This window comes from Grampus griseus (genome assembly GCF_964374135.1).
Source record: "Grampus griseus genome assembly, chromosome: 14".
Lineage (NCBI taxonomy): Eukaryota > Metazoa > Chordata > Mammalia > Artiodactyla > Delphinidae > Grampus > Grampus griseus.
This window is the reverse complement of record NC_139008.1, coordinates 55,870,742-55,887,646: the sequence shown is the minus strand read 5'-3', so window position 1 is coordinate 55,887,646 and position 16,905 is coordinate 55,870,742. Positions and strand designations below refer to the sequence as shown.

At 41.7% G+C, this 16,905-nt stretch overlaps 2 pseudogenes across 2 annotated transcripts; one reads left to right on the top strand and one right to left on the bottom strand.

Moving 5' to 3' along the window:
• Positions 1-8,393: 8,393 nt before the first annotated feature.
• LOC309833386 (PDZ and LIM domain protein 1-like) lies at positions 8,394-9,369 on the top strand (annotated as a pseudogene). The gene has a single exon. The product of its transcript is annotated as a PDZ and LIM domain protein 1-like (transcript).
• Positions 9,370-9,975: 606 nt separating this feature from the next.
• Positions 9,976-12,259, bottom strand: LOC309832215 (mitochondrial nicotinamide adenine dinucleotide transporter SLC25A51-like; annotated as a pseudogene). Its single transcript has 2 exons — positions 12,174-12,259; positions 9,976-10,873 (listed from the first exon to the last, which is right to left on the bottom strand). The product of its transcript is annotated as a mitochondrial nicotinamide adenine dinucleotide transporter SLC25A51-like (transcript).
• Between the last annotated feature and the right edge of the window lie 4,646 nt (positions 12,260-16,905).

The following is a 16,905-nucleotide window of genomic DNA, read 5'->3' as shown; positions in this document are numbered from 1 at the left end:
AACTAAGGGCCAAGTTCAACTCTGGGTTGAACTTGAGATGGAGTTCAAGCACTTTATCCCAAGTTTTTCAGGTGGGGGTGGGGAGCTGGGAGAAAGCTGAAACAGAATGTGTTTGGTAAGGAATACCAGTCTCTCTCCTTAGAGGGATTCATTTGCTCAGGGAGAAAGTCACAGTCGTTTGCAATTGACATCTCGTTTCTATGCAAAAAGAGAGGCAGAGTATAGCAGCGTCTTTGAAGCCAACAGTCTTGAATCTTATCTTGGCTCTAGTTCTCCCTAACTGGGTCAACTTGGGAAAAATCACTTCATCTCTCTGAAACTCAGTTTCCTCATCTGTTAAATGGTTATACCACTTCATAGGGTGATTGTAAAGACTAAGCAAGATAAGCCCTACTAAATCCTTAACAGAACCTCAGAAAATGAGAGCTATTATTAATAAGATAGATGCTTCCAAATTATTTGAAACATCTTAAATCTATTTGGATTAATTACTGAGATCCACAATGCCTAGTCAAAACTAATTGGTTGCTCAATGTATCAATTATAGGGCATTGGGGGAATGAAATGCAGTTCCCTAACTTTCAGCACACATAGGAAAAAAGGTGTTTTAGTCTGCTCACTCTGCTATAACAAAATACCATAGACTGAACGGTTTAAACAGTATTAATTTATTTCTCACAATTCTAGAGCCTGGAAAGTCTAAGATCAAGGTTCAGTAGGGTTCAGTTTCTGGTGAGGAATTTCTTCCTGTCTTGAAGATAGCCACCTCCTTCTCATTGTATACTCATGATGGAGACAGAGAGAGAGAGGAAGCTGTCTTTTCTTATAAGGGCACTAATTCCATCATGAGGGCTCCACCATCATGACCTCATCTAAACCTAATCCCCTCCCAGAGGCTCTCCAAATACCATAACAGTGAGGGTCAGAGCTTCCACATGTGAATGATGGTGGGGGCACAAGTCATATTAACCCTTGTCATTCCCAAGGGCAGCATCACCCTAAGGTACCTCCATGCCATCTTGGGCTTCTGGGAACAAAATGGAATTTGGTGAGCTTTTATTCTGACATCTTCCTGACCTTCTTGATAGGTTGCTTTGGAGAGGTGGCTATTGACTTCTTTAAGGTCTAAGATGGTCATCTAGATAATTACAATGCATCCTCTCCTCACACAAGGGTGTGTGTATTTCCAGGGACTTTTTGAGATCATTGGACCACATATTAAGAAGACTTGCAGAGGCAGATTTGATTCTGAGCACTGCAGGGCCATGCAGAGTTGTGCCAGACAGGGCCTTAAGTCCAGAGTGTGGCTGAGGCTGCTGATGAGCCCCCAGGCATTAGTTTTGAGGTTTTCTGTGCGCCACCAACAATCATATCTCCTTCACCCTACAGGTAATCACTATCTTGAATTTTGTTTAGTTATCATTTGCTTTTCTTTATAGACTTTTTTTTTTTACAATTTTTTGTATGCTCAAAAAATTTATTAAGTAGTTTTACATGTTCTTGAAAATATTTGTATTTTTACACCATGTGTCTGTTCTACTTAACTATTGCCCAGTTGTATTGTATAACTAACAATCCCAAATTCAGTAGCATACAACTATCAGCAGTTATTTCTCACCATACCTCTAGGGGTTGGTTGGGTTTTGAGCCAGGTCAGCTGGTTTGTGGTTTTGGTCCAGGCCTGCTTCATGTGTCTCCCATTCTCCTAGGACCAGTGTCTTCTGAAGCATCCTCTTCACAAGGCAAAAGGCAGGAGCACGAGAGCAAGCCTAACCATGCAAACACTTTTATTTATTTTTAATTTATTTTTTTATTTTTTTGATACAGCAGGTTCGTATTAATTTATTTTATACATATTAGTGTATACATGTCAATCCCAATCTCCCAATTCATCCCACCACCACCACCCCTACTCCCACCCTGCTTTCCCCCCTTGGGGTCCATACGTTTGTTCTCTACATCTGTGTCTCTGCCTTGCAAACTGGTTCATCTGTACCATTTTTCTAGATTCCACATATATGCATTAATATACAATATTTGTTTTTCTCTTTCAGACTTACTTCACTCTGTATGACAGTCTCTAGGTCCATCCACATCTCTACAAATGACCCAATTTTGTTCCTTTTTATGGCTGAGTAATATTCCATTGTATATATGTACCACATCTTCTTTATCCATTCATCTGTTGATGGGTATTTAGGCTGCATCCATGTCCTGGCTATTGTAAACAGTGCTGCAATGAACATTGGGGTGCAAGTGTCATTTTGAATTATGGTTTTCTCTGGGTATATGCCCAGTAGTGGGATTACTGGGTCATATGGTAATTCTATTTTTAGCTTTTTAAGGAACCTCCATACTGTTCTCCCGAGTGACAGTATCAATTTACATTCCCACCAACAGTGCAGGAGGGTTCCCTTTTCTCCACACCCTCTCCAGCATTTGTTGTTTATAGACTTTCTGATGATGTCCATTCTAACAGGTGTAAGGTGATACCTCATTGTGGTTTTGATTTGCATTTCTCTAATGATTAGTGATGCTGAGCAGCTTTTCATGTGCTTCTTGGCCATCTGTATGTCTTTTTTGGAGAAATGTCTATTTAGGTCTTCTGCCCATTTTTTTGATTGGGTTGTTTGTTTTCTTAATATTGAGCTGCATGAGCTGTTTCTATATTTTGGAGATTAGTCCTTTGTCCGTTGATTCATTTGCAAATATTTTCTCCCATTCTGAGGGTTGCCTTTTCATCTTGCTTATAGTTTCCTTTGCTGTGCAAAAGTTTTAAGCTTCATTAGGTCCCATTTCTTTATTTTTATTTTTATTTCCATTACTCTAGGAGCTGGGTCAAAAAAGATCTTGCTGTGATTTGTGTCAAAGAGTGTTCTTCCTATATTTTCCTCTAAGAGTTTTATAGTGTCCAGTCTTACATTTAGGTCTTTAATCCATTTTGAGTTTATTTTTGTGTATGGTGCTCGGGAGTGTTCTAAATTCATTCTTTTACCTGTAGCTGTCCAGTTTTCCCAGCAGCACTTATTGAAGAGACTGTCTTTTCTCCATTGTGTATCCTTGCCTTCTTTGGCATAGATTAGTTGGCCATATGTGCGTGGGTTTATCTCTGGGCTTTCTATCCTGTTCCATTGATCTATATTTCTGTTTTTGTGCAAGTACCATATTGTCTTGATCATTGTAGCTTTGTATTTTAGTCTGAAGTCAGAGAGTCTGATTCTTCCAACTCCATTTTTTTCCCTCAAGATTGCTTTGGCTATTCGGGGTCTTCTGTGTCTCCATACAGATTTTAAGATTTTTTGTTCTAGTTCTGTAAAAAATGCCATTGGTAGTTTGATAGGGATTGCATTGAATCTGTAGATAGCTTTGGGTAATATAGTCATTTTGACAATATTGCTTCTTCCAATCAAAGAACATGATGTGTCTCTCCATTTGTTTGTGCCACCTTTGATTTCTTTCATCAGTGTCTTAGGGTTTTCTGAGTACAGATCTTTTACCTCCTTAAGTAGTTTTATTCCTAGGTATTTTATACTTTTTGTTGCAATGGTGAATGGGATTGTTTCCTTAATTTCTCTTTCTGATTTTCATTGTTAGTTTATAGGAATGCAAGAGGTTTCTGTGCATTAATTTTTTATCCTGCAACCTTACCAAATTCATTGATTAGCTCTAGTAGTTTTCTGGTGGCACCTTTAGGATTCTCTATGTATAGTATCATGTCATCTGCAAACAGTGCCAGTTTTACTTCTTCTTTTCCAATTTGTATTCCTTTTATTTCTTTTTCATCTCTGATTGCCGTGGCTAGGACTTCCAGAACTATGTTGGATAATAGTGGTGAGAGTGGACATCCTTGTCTTTTTCCTGATCTTAGAGGAAATGCTTTCAGTTTTTCACCATTGAGAATGATGTTGGCTGTGGATTTGTTGTATATGGCCTTTATTATGTTAAGGTAGATTCCCTCTATGCCCACTTTCTGGAGAGTTTTTATCATAAATTGGTGTTGAATTTTGTCAAAAGCTTTCTCTGCATCTATTGAGTTGATCATATGGATTTTATTCTTCAATTTGTTAATATGGTGTATCACATTGATTGATTTGCATATATTGAAGAATCCTTGCATCTCTGGGATAAATATCACTTGATCATGGTGTATGATCCTTTTAATGTGTTGTTGGATTCTGTTTGTTAGTATTTTGTTGAGGACTTTTGCATCCATATTCATCAGTGATATTGGTGTGTAATTTTCTTTTTTTGTAGTACCTTTGTCTGGTTTTGGCATTAGGGCGATGGTGGCCTCATAGAATGGGTTTGGGGGTATTCTTCCCTCTGCAATTTTTTGGAAGAACTTGAGAAGGATGGGTGTTAGCTCTTCTCTAAATGTTTGATAGAATTCATCTGTGAAGCCATCTTGTCTTGGACTATTGTTTGTTGGAAGTTTTTTTTTTTTTTTTTTTTTTGCAGTACATGGGCCTCTCACTCTTGTGGCCTCTCCCATTGTGGATCACAGGCTCTGGACGCACAGGCTCAGCGGCCATGGCTCACGGGCCCAGCCGCTTGGCGGCATGTGGGATCTTCCTGGACTGGGGCACGAACCCATGTCCCCTGCATTGGCAGGTGGACTCTCAACAACTGCACCACCACGGAAGTCCTTGTTGGAAGATTTTTAATCACAGTTTCAATTTCATTACTTATGATTGGTCTGTTCATATTTTCTATTTCTTTCTGATTCAGTCTTGGAAGGTTATACCTTTCTCAGAATTTGTCCATTTCTTCTAGGTTGTCCATTGTATTGGCATAGAGTTGCTCGTAGTAGTCTCCTATGATGCTTTGTGTTTCTTTGTTGTCTGTTGTAAACTCTCTTTTTTCATTTCTAATTTTATTGATTTGAGTCCTCTCTCTCTTTTACTTGATGAGTCTGGCTAAAGGTTTATCAATTTTGTTTGTCTTCTCAAACAACCACCTTTTAGTTTTATTGATCTTTGCTATTGTTTTCTTTGTTTCTATTTCATTTATTTCTGCTCTTATCTTTATGATTTCTTTCCTTCTACTAACTTTGGGTTTTATTGTTGTTGTTGTTCGTCTTTCTCTAGTTCCTTTAGGTGTAAGGTTAGATTGTTTATTTTTTTTCTTGTTTCTTGAGGTAGGATTGTATTGCTGTAAACTTCCCTCTTACAACTGCTTTTGCTGCATCCCATTGGTTTTGGATCATCGTGTTTTCATTGTCATTTGTCTCTAGGTATTTTTTGATTTCCTCTTTGATTTCTTCAGTGATCTCTTGGTTATTTAGTAATGTATTGTTTAGCCTCCATGTGTTTGTGTTTTTTACGTTTTTCCCTCTATAATTCTATTCTAATCTCAGAGCGTTTTGGTCAGAAAAGATGCCTGATATGATTTCAATTTTCTTAAATTTACCAAGTCTTGATTTGTGACCCAAGATGAGATCTATCCTGGAGAATGTTCCATGTGTACTTGAGAATAAAGTGTAATCTGCTGTTTTCAGATGGAATGTCCTATAAATATCAATTAAATCTATTTGGTCTATTGTGTCATTTAAAGCTTGTGTTTCCTTATTAATTTCCTCTCTGGATGATCTGTCCATTGGTTTTAGTGAGGTTTTAAAGTCCGTCACTATTACTGTGTTACTGTCGATTTCCTCTTTTAGAGCTGTTAGCATTTGTCTTATATATTGAAATACTCCTATGTTGGGTGCATATATAATTATAATTGTTATATCTTCTTCTTGGATTAATCCCTTGATCATTATGTAGTGTCCTTCCTTGTCTCTTGTAACATTCTTTATTTTAAAGTCTATTTTATCTTATATGAGTGTTGCTCCACCAGCTTTCTTTTGATTTCCATTTGCATGGAATATCTTTTTCCATCCTGTCACTTTCAGTCTGTATGTGTCCCTAGGTCTGAAATGGGTCTCCTGTAGACAGCATATAGATTGGTCTTGTTTTTTTTTTTTTATCTATTCAGCAAGCCTGTGTCTTTTGGTTAGAGCATTTAATCCATTCACTTTTAAGGTAATTATCAATATGTATATTCCTATTAGCATTTTATTAATTTTGGGGGGTTTGTTTATGTAGGTCCTTTTCTTTTCTTGTGTTTCCCACTTAGAGAAGTTCCTTTAGCATTTGTTGTAGAGTTGGTTTGGTGGTGCTGAATTCTCTTAGCTTTTGGTTATCTGTAAAGCTTTTGATTTCTCCACTGAATCTGAATGAGGTCCTTGCTGGGTACAGTAATTTTGGTTGTAGGTTTTTCCTGTTCATATCTTTAAATATATCATGCCACTCCCTTCTGGGTTGTATAGTTTCTGCTGAGAAATCAGCTGTTAACCTTACGGAGTTCCCTTGTATGTTATTTGTCATTTTTCCCTTGTTGCTTTCAGTAAGTTTTCTTTGTCTTTAATTTTTGCCAGTTTGATTACTATGTGTCTTGGCATGTTTCTCTTTGGGTTTATCCTGCCTGGAACTCTCTGCCTTTCCTGGACTTGGGTGGTATTTCCTTTCCCATGTTAGGGAAGTTTTCAACTATAATCTCTTCAAATATTTTCTTGGGTCCTTTCTCTCTCTCTTCTCCTTCTGGGACCCCTATAATGACAATGCTGGTGCATTTAATGTTGCCCCAGAGGTCTCTTAGGCTGTCTTCGTTTCTTTTCATTCTTTTTTCTTTATCCTGTTCCAAGACAGTGAATTCCCCCATTCTGTCTTCCAGGTCACTTATCCATTCTTCTGCCTCAGTTATTCTGCTATTTATTCCTTCTAGTGTATTTTTCATTTCAGTTATTGTATTGTTCATCTCTGTTTGTTTGTTCTTTAATTCTTCTTGGTCTTTGTTAAACATTTCTCCCATCTTCTCAATCTTTGCCTCCATTCTTTTTCTGAAATCCTGGATCATCTTCACTATCATTAATCTGAATTCTTTTCCTGAAAGGTTGCCTATCTCCACTTCATTTAGTTGTTTTTCTGGGGTTTTATCTTGTTCCTTCATTTGGTACATAGCCCTCTGCCTTTTCATTTTGTCTGTCTTTCTGTGAATGTGGTTTTTGTTCCACAGGTTGCAGGATTGTAGTTCTTCTTGCTTCTGCTGTCTGCCCTCTGGTGGATGAGGCTATCTAAGAGGCTTGTGCAAGTTTCCTGATGGGAGGGACTGGTGGTGGGTAGAGCTGGGTGTTGCTTTGGTGGGCAGAGCTCAGTAAAACTTTAATCTGCTTTCTGCTAATGGGTGGGGCTGAGTTCCCTCCCTGTTTGTTTTTTGCCTGAGGCGATTCAGCACTGGAGGCTACAGGCTCTTTGGTGGGGCTAATGGTGGACTCTGGGAGGGCTCATTCCAAGAATACTTCCCAGAGCTTCTGCTGCCAGTGTCCTTGTCCCCACAGTGAACCACAACCACCCCCACCTCTGCAGGAGTCCCTCCAATACTATCTGGTAGATCTGGTTCAGCCTCCTATTGGGTCACTGCTCCTTCCCCCTGCTTCCTGATACACACACTACTTTGTGTGTTCCCTCCAAAAGTGGAGTCTCTGTTTTCCCCAGTCTTGTCAAAGTCGTGCAATCAAATCCCGCTAGCCTTCAAAGAATGATCCTCTGGGGATTCTTCCTCCCATTTCCGGAACCCCAGGTTGGGAAGCCTCACGTGAGGCTCAGAACCTTCACTCCAGTGGGTGGACTTCTGTGGTATAATTGTTCTTCAGTTTGTGAGTGACCTACCCAGTGGTTATGGGATTTGATTTTATTGTGATTGCACCCCTCTACCATCTCATTGTGGTTTCTCCTTTGTATTTGGATGTGGGGTATCTTTTTTGCTGAGTTCCAGGGTCTTCCTTTCGATGATTTTTCAGCAGTTAGTTGTGATTCTAGCGCTCTTGCAAGAGGGAGTGAGCACACGTCCTTCTATTCCACCATCTTGAACCAATTTCCCATTCATGCAAACACTTTTATCATTAGCTTGCATCTTGTCTACCAACATCTCAGTGGCCAAGACAATCATATGACTTAGTTTAAAATTCAGAAGTGAAGAATTCCTGTCTTCCTACCCTGAAGCATTGGGAAAGGTGTGGGTCTGTAACACAACAGAAGGAAGTCATAAATGGAGGCTGTAACTCAATCTACCACACTGATACGATTATGTTTGTTATATAATTCCATCTAGGAACATGTAGGTGTACTTTTTCATCTTTTTTGTTTTATTTTATTCTGCTCCTGCTGCAGCATAACCTCTTCTTGGGCTGGCTGGTTTACTGTTGCGGTCGCTAGATTTAAAACTCTGCACTGCTGATCGCCATTCTTCAGCATTCAAAACCTCCTAGCAGAACAGCTGCCGGGGAGCACAGTGCATCACTCTGTGTTCTGCCCCATCTGTCCCCTCGGGTTGCCACCCATCATCGCCTTGCTATGACCACCCTGCAAATAATCCTCATGGCCAGGGACCCTGGAGCTTCTGCCTTGTGGGGGGCAAGGATTTCAAGCAGCCTCTCACTAGTTCCTGGGTCACTCCCAGAAGCAAGGCTGCTATAGCTAATTCTGTGTGTAATCACAGCCATTGATGGGGAAAATACCAGCAATATGATGCACTTGGAAGCTCAGAACAAAATCAAGGGCTGCACAGACAATGTGACTCTCATAGTAGCCAGATCTGAAAGAAAATATGGTCTCCTCTGGTGACAGAGGAAGGGAAACATCACTCATATAAGATGAATTTAGTCTCTGAACCCCAAGAGGTCCTACATATAGGAAGCGCCCACAACAAAAGTTCCATGCCCTTTACCATCTCACCTGCCTCCAGTTCTACCCCCAGGGTCATCACAAACCAGTACAACAACCCAGCTGACTTCTACTCTTCTGAAAACATCTCCAACTTCAACTATGCCTTGGAGTCAAAGAAAGCAGCCAGTGGGCAGGAGATGAATGGCAGAGCCTTAGACCATTCTCAGCTTCCAAGCAGGCTTGTCATTGACAAAGATTCTGAAGTCTTCTTCAGAGAAACAGGAGTTAAATGAGGCTCTGAAACAGTTCTCTTCATTCCTGGTTTTGCAGGAAATCTTGGAGTCTGAGGAGAAAGGGGATCCCAACAAGCCATCAGGATTCAGAAGTGTTAAGGCTCCAGTCACCAAAGTGGCTGCATGAATTGGAAATACCCAGAAATTGCTCATGTGTGATAAATGTGGCATTGGCATTGCCGGCGTGTTTTTTGAAGCTGCGGGACCTTCCCCACCACCCTGAGTGTTATGTGTGCACCGACTGTGGCACCAACCTGAAACAGAAAGACCATTTCTTTGTGGAGGAACAGATCTACTGTGAAAAGCATGCCTGGGAGTGGGTCACTCCACCTGAGGGATCCGATGATGTGATCACTGTGTTCCCCAAGTGAGCTGGCAGCTCTGCACCCAACACTGTTCTCCAACGAGCCCCTTCTGCATCTTGTCCTCTAAAAGCTCTGGCCTCTCTTTTCTTGAAAGTTATTAATTACTTTGGTTTTATCCCTGCTTATTAAACGTCATGTCCCCCTTTGCTAGGTGACTCACGCTGGCTGCATGATGCCTGCTTTTATAATCAGCAGAGAATGGTTTTGTTCGGTGTCCCCTTGCCAGCGTCACTGTGTCTTCTCTTCACCTCCATTCATCTCTGCTGCAAATGAACATCAGCCAAATTTGAACCAAACTGAATTTACTGTCTGACAATGATTTCATTTTTACTCAATAAATAGACTTCAAAAACAAACAAAAAAATGCCCCAACCCGCCGCCCCCCCCCCCCAAAATACCTCCTAGCAGGCCAATGTGCCTGTCCCATACTCAGCTGTTGATGATCACACGCTGGCAGCCCTTCACTAGTCTGCAGCACCGGTGGTGGGGGGAGTTGGGGGGATGCTGCTCCCGTCTCCAGTACCTTGTGGTGGGTCTGCCATCCAGTTCTCTGAGTTGCTCACTTCCAGCGGCGAGCCTGGTCAGGGAAAGGAATCTCGGCCTTCAAGGCCCTCAGGCTCCCGAGATGGTGGCAGCCTTGCTGGACAGACACACGCGGTCCTTCAACCTCAGCCACGCTGCCCCAAGACTCGGACCCCGGCCCACAACGCCTGCCTGGAGGCCCGTGTGGACGCAGCCGTCGGCTTCCCACCCAACCCCCCAACCCAGCTTCACTTCCCGAGAACATCGTTCAGACATTAGAAAAGCTCTGTCTTGTTCCCTCTTGTCACCGGCCGAGAGGGCTAGAAGGACATACCACCCACCTCCATGATACCTACAGTGGAGACGGATGCTCCTTAATGGGACCTCAAAGGCCAAAAAACAGAAAGAAAAGACATTGTTGAATCCGTTACAGAAAAGAATGGGCACCAAACCTCGATAAATACTAATTCCATGGCATTTCAGTGCCTTGAAAGCCTGGTAGGTGTTTGTAAATTTGTCGTGATGCTTGTAGTCTTGAAGCAATATTTGAACTCTTTCCAATGGAGTGAAAATTTCTTCTGTTGACCCCCCAAGTACTGCTGCTGGACTCAGGATTGCAAACTCCGGGGAACTGATAGGCTTACCGGGAAGGCAAGATAAATCCTCATAGAGGCAAAACGTAAGTGTCAGCATAGCTGTCTTCTGCATTAATGGGAGAAGGATTCTGGGATACAAGTTTCTAAATCCATCCCTCCTCAAGTGAAATACTGCATCCCGGGTTTTGATTCCATATAGCTGTCACTGGAAAGAGGACTTTCCGAATGGGAAATGTGGCTGCTACATTGTTGAAAGCTCACAGCAGCCACACAAGTAATGCTTCATGTCACCAACATTTGCAATATGAGGTGATATATCTCGTTTTGAAGACGTTAGGATTGGAGGCCTCTTTTCATGAGCTTCTGAATTTATATTGCTTAAGATCTTTCTTCTTCAAGATGGATTTTTTTAAACCCATTATCACAGGCGCCGGACTCCATGCCTGATGGCCGCCCACTCACAAGTGGGGGAGCCCAGGAGCCCTCAACCCAGCACTGGTGCAGAGAATTATGGTTTTTTCTTGTTTGTTTTGTTTTTTTGGCCATGCTGCCTGGCTCGTGGGATCTTAGTTTCCCAAACGGGGATCGAACCCGGGCCCCAGCTGTGAAACCGGAGTCCTAACCACTGGATCGCAAGGGAATTCCCGAGAATGATGTTTTTAACAACTTGAGAATGTCACTTTGCAGTACCTGTGCCTGACACTGCCACCTGGTATACTCCATTTGAGAGACTGTCAGTGCTTGTTATTGGGTTCTAGTGGATACTGAAAAGCTAAAAAAGTAACAGCAGGTGGTACTACACACTGACATCCCTATCCTGAGATGGGTCAGAAATAAGAACACCAACAAAGTGGGTATTGCCAAACAAGCCTCCATTACTAATGGAAATGGTATATCCAGGAAATTAAACCAGGCATTAATGACATCTGACAGGTACATGAAAAAGTGCCCACTCATTGGCCAAACACAGCTATCTTAGATGGAGGGTCTGTGCCAGCCACTCCAGCTTCTTCCAGGCTTTGTTACACCCAGTTTCCTGAGGCTACCTGGGCCTGGTTCACAGACAGACTAGCTAATTAAAGGATGATGGGGTATACCCAAATAAAACTGCTTAAAACTGTGCATGGTAAAGGGAACTCTGCTCAGTTGGAGGGAGCTGTAGACTGTAATGCTTGCCTGGAAACAACCCCCCACCCCCAGCCCAAGTGCACCTTATTATATTTTCACTGACTCTGAGGCAACTGAGGCAGTCACTGTGGTGGGACAACTGGATGAAAAAGTTTCATTTTCTCATTTTCTATGGGGACAAACCTTATGGCAGCACATTGCACAAGACCCAAACCCTCTGTGACCCATGTGGATGCCAAAGAGAAAGGATCTTTCGATGATGAACATCACTGGAATACACAAGCTTGTCAAAACCGTACTGCCAGGTAGCAGGTGCCCTTAAAGGATGGAATGGGCCCCTCTGAAAGGAAAAACTGACCAAGATAACTGACAAAGTAGGCTCAGCTCCCAGTGGAGCATACTCTTCATAAAGACACTTTGGGGTCTAAAAGTAGCAATTCCTAGAAATAGTACCACCTATTTAAATAGAATGTTGGTCATGCTGGGGGATGGAGGAGACCTAGACTGCTTGTAAGATTCCCATACTGCATAATTAACCCTTCTTTCTGTACCTCCCATACTTACCTCTTGGGAAACTGGGCTACTGGAGTTTCAGAGTAGCAAAAAAGAACGGAGGGTGGGTGACTCTTATCTGGTGTTTCTTTTGCCATCTGGCTATATTTGTTGAATTGAGGCAATTGTGCCTATGATAATGATCAGGAATATGAGGTTTTCATATTCCACCACAACTCCTAAGGTGGTCCTGTTGCGACCACACATCAGGGGGTGAGAGAAATTTTCAAGAGTAGTACAAAGTATATATACTGCTGAGCCACATTAGGATGAATCTGAGTTTATGGTGTGGGTAAGATACGGGAAGGATTCTTCAAACATCATGGAGTGACAGGTGCAGGAACCGGTCATTCTGATTATCTGGCTGTGGAAGGACCCTGGCTGATGGGAAGAAAACACTTTAGAGCCTGGGATGTCAGGGGTAAAGGGAGGTACCTAATCTCACTCTGAGCTATTTGTCTGCAGGGAATTTGGCCAATTTAACCCAGACTGCCACCGCCACCCTCCAATATGCTGGCCAGCATTGAATCTTCATCAGAAACCTCCCAATAGCCACTGATATCAGAAAGGAATAGCCTCCACTTGAAACAACAGAACAAAATTGACTTTGTGGACACTGATATTATTGTTAGACATTTTTGTACATTTCTCATTGACTACTGATTCTTCTAAATTCTATAGCATAAGTGCACTGATAGAGACTTAGACCGAATCTGTTTCATGTCTTGGGCAACACTGGACAAGAGGGTCTATGCTAGTATGACTCTCCATCTGGGCCAAGTCAGTTAACTATGTCGTAAACCCAGGTGCAGCATGAGGTGTTGGCAACCACACACACACACCACAGTAATTGGCCAGCAGAAAGTCCAGGACAATGTGATTGTCCATTATCAGTTACTTAGAGCATGTGATGGGATGGCCTTTGCTACCAAGAATTCTTGGTTGAATATGTAAAAGGCCAAAGGGTGTGGACATGTAGGGGAATGGCTCCACCTGGGCACCCTGGCAACCTTGCATATAACAACATAAGCCTCACAGGCAAAGGTTTGAATCACAGGTAATCTGACTTTTGGCAGAACACCTTGTGACCCCCCCCCACCCGGAACACAAGAGGATGGAAGGTCTGTGAGAGCGGCTCTGGGCCATTTCTTACTCACTTTCCTATGTTCCCTGAAGGCTGCCACTGCCTCTTGGGTTCTGAGGAGGTATGAGGCTTCCTGTCCCATCCACCACCACCCCTCAGAATAGAGTTGCAGAATATAAAACTGCTTAGCTGCAGTCTAGAATTGGCTCCTCAGCAGTGGGTATAACCCAGCCTGTGCCTTGCCTTTTTGGTGTGTAAGCTTGACAAATGAAAGACCCTACAACTTCCCCTCCCTACTAAGAAGTAAAACAGAAAACCAGAAGAAAAACAGCATCACTCAGGGAACTCTATGGATTAATGCCACAGTCCAAGACTTGAAAGAAGCAGGGATGGTGATATCTATCATATTTAAACTCACCAGTTTGGCCTGTGCAGAGCTCAAATGAATTTTGGAGATTGACTGTGGGTTATTATTAACTGAGTCAGGGACTCTAATTATGATTGCAAGGTCAGATTTAAAAATTTTACTGGAGGGACTTCCCTGGTGGTCCAGTGGTTATATGGATCTGTTCTCCCAATGCAGGGGGCCCGGGTTCGATCCCTGGTCAGGGAACTAGATCCTGCATGCATGCCGCAACTAAGAGTTCACATGCCACAACTAAAAAGACCCACATGCTGCAACTAAAGATCCCACATGCCACAAGGAAGATCCTGCATGCCGCAACTAAGACCCAGAGCAACCAAATAAATAAGTAAATATTTTTAAAAATAATAAAATATATAAAAAATTAAAATGTTCCTGGAGCAAATCAAAATGGCCCCTGGAACTTTGTATATAGCTGCTGACCCAGCTAATGCCTTTTTCTTCATATCAACTTGCAAGGACCACCAGAAAGTTGCTTTTACCTATCAGTGGTCACCACATACCTTCACAGCACCATGGGGCCAGGTTTATTCTTTTCTCTGCCATAATATAGTCTACAGAGATATTGACTTGACATTCCACAAAACATAACACTGGTTCACTATATTAAGATTATGCTGATTGGATTTGATGAGCAGGAAGAAGAACTTTAGATGCCTTTATTAAGACATATATGAACCACATTATGGGAGATACAGCCAATGAAAATCCAGGGAGTTGTCACCTGAGTGTAGTTTCCAGGGTTTCAGTAGTCTGTGGCAAAAGACCAGGTTCCACACCTTGTACCACCTGCCATGAACAAAGGTACATAACTCTTGGTAGACCTTTTTGGAATTGAGAGGCAACATATATCACAGGTGAGTATACTCTCTTGACTCATCTACAGAGTTGCTCATGAGAAGGACAGTTTCAAGTTAAACCAGAGAAAGATGAAGCTCTGTGATAAGTCCAGGCTGTAATACAAGCTGCTCTACAACCTGGTGCTTATGCTCCAGCAGGTCCAATGATGCTCAAAGTGTGGCAAATACAGTTGATGTATGGAGCTTCTCACAAACATGAACAGGAGAACAACAGCTTGATTTCTGGGGGTTTTTAGAAAATATCCACTTCTGGAGATAACTATTCTCTTTTTGAGAGTAGCTTCTGGTTTGCTACTGGGCCTTGGTAGATACTGAACTCCTAACTTCAGAACATGAGGTAGTCCTGTGGCCTGAACTTCCCATAATGAACACACTTGGCCATAAGTTTGAGCATGTGTAGAAGCAATTTAACATCAAACGTAAATGGTATGTAAGAGATCAGATTTGAGTAAGTTGGGAAAACCTGAGTAGGTTGCACGAGCAGGGGGCTCAGACTCCTTTGACATGAATTCCTGTTGCATTTTCTGCTCTCTTTCGATCCATGCTTATGGCCTTATGAAATGTTCCTGATGACCAACTGACTGAGGAAAACACTTGAAACTGGTTTACATCTGGGTCTGCACAATTAGCTGGTAATACAGAAAAGTGGCCAGCTATTAGCACTGCAGGGGTGACCCTGAAGTACAAAGGATTTTCCTTCCTTGCCTGTAATGCTTCTGCCAGCAACAGCATCTGTGGACTCACAGGATGCCTTATGCACTTTCATGATAATTCACCCACTGTTGTATTGAATCAAGAAGCTCATTTCACAGCAAAGAATGTTCAGCAATGGACTCATGCTCATAACATTAAGTGCTCTTACCACGCACCCCATCACCTGGAAGTGGCTGGCCTAATTGAAAGGTAGAAGGGCTTAGATTCAGTGTGGCATCTGTTGGGAGAGGTTCGGCTGTGTTTAACAGTTTAAACAGTATATACTTTGTGTCAGAGACAATTATATGGTGTTGTCTCCCCTATGGCCGGAATACATTGCTCTGTGAGTGAGGAATAGAATTGGGTGTGGCTCCTGTGGCAATTACATCTAGTAACCCATTTGCAGAATTTTTGTATTTTGTCCCAGCAAATTAGAGTTATGATAGTTCAGAGGGTTAGTGCTCAAGGAATTAATATCAGAGGACCTAGCAATTACGAGACTTCTATCTGAATACTTTATACTCTTTATTCCATTGAACCAACAAAAAGAGAGTACTGTCCAGTGTGATTGATCCTGATTTCCAAGGGGTAAGGGAGGTTGCTGCTACCCAGTGGGGGCAATGAAGGCTATGTTAGGAACCCAGGGGATTCTTGGGGTGCCTCTTTGTGCTTCCATGCTCAATTTTAAAGATTAATGGAAAACTACTACAACTAAAAGGTGGCAGGATTGAGGACTCAGACCCTTTGGGAATATAGTTTTGGATCACTCCACTTGATACAGAACTGAGACTAATTGAGGTTCTGAGTGAGGGCAGGGGAAATACAGAATAAGTAGTGAAAGAAAGAAGCTACAGATTTTAATCAGGGCTCCCTGACAAATTACAGGAACAAGTATGACAATAGCTTTGCATTTTTTCTTTGCTTGTAATATGTATGTGTTGATAGTACATATTCACCATTTTGATCTTTTCTCTCCTACCACTGTTTTACATATATACAAATTATTAGATTTAATTTTTTTCTTTTTTAAATTTTTAATTTAAAAATTTTAAAAATTTTATATTGGAGTATAGCTGATTAACAACGTTGTGTTAGATTCAGGTGTACAGCAGAGTGATTCAGTTATACATATACATGTATCGATTCTTTCTCAAATTCCTTTCTCATTTAGGTTATTACAGAGAATTGAGCAGAGTTCCCTGTGCTATACAGTAGGCCCTTGTTGGCTATCTATTTTAAATATAGCAGTGTGTACATGTCAATCCCAAATTCCCAATCTATCCCTCCCCCCCAACATTTCCCCCCCTGGTAACCATAAATTTGTTCTCTAAATCTGTGAGTCTGTTTCTGTTTTATAAATAAGTTCATTTGTATCATTGTTTTTAAGATTCCTCATATAAGCAATGTCATATATTTGTATTTCTTTGCCTTACTTAGTATGATAATCTCCAGGTCCATCCATTTTGCTGCAAATGGCATTATTTCATTCTTTTTTATGGATGAGTAATATTCCATTGTATATATGTACCACATCTTCTTTATCCATTGATCTATCGACAGACATTTAGGTTGCTTCTATGTCTTGGATATTGTAAACAGCACTGTAATGAACATTGGGATGCGTGTCTTTTCAAACCGTGTTTTTCTCCAGATTTATGCTCAGGAGTGGGATTACTGGATCAT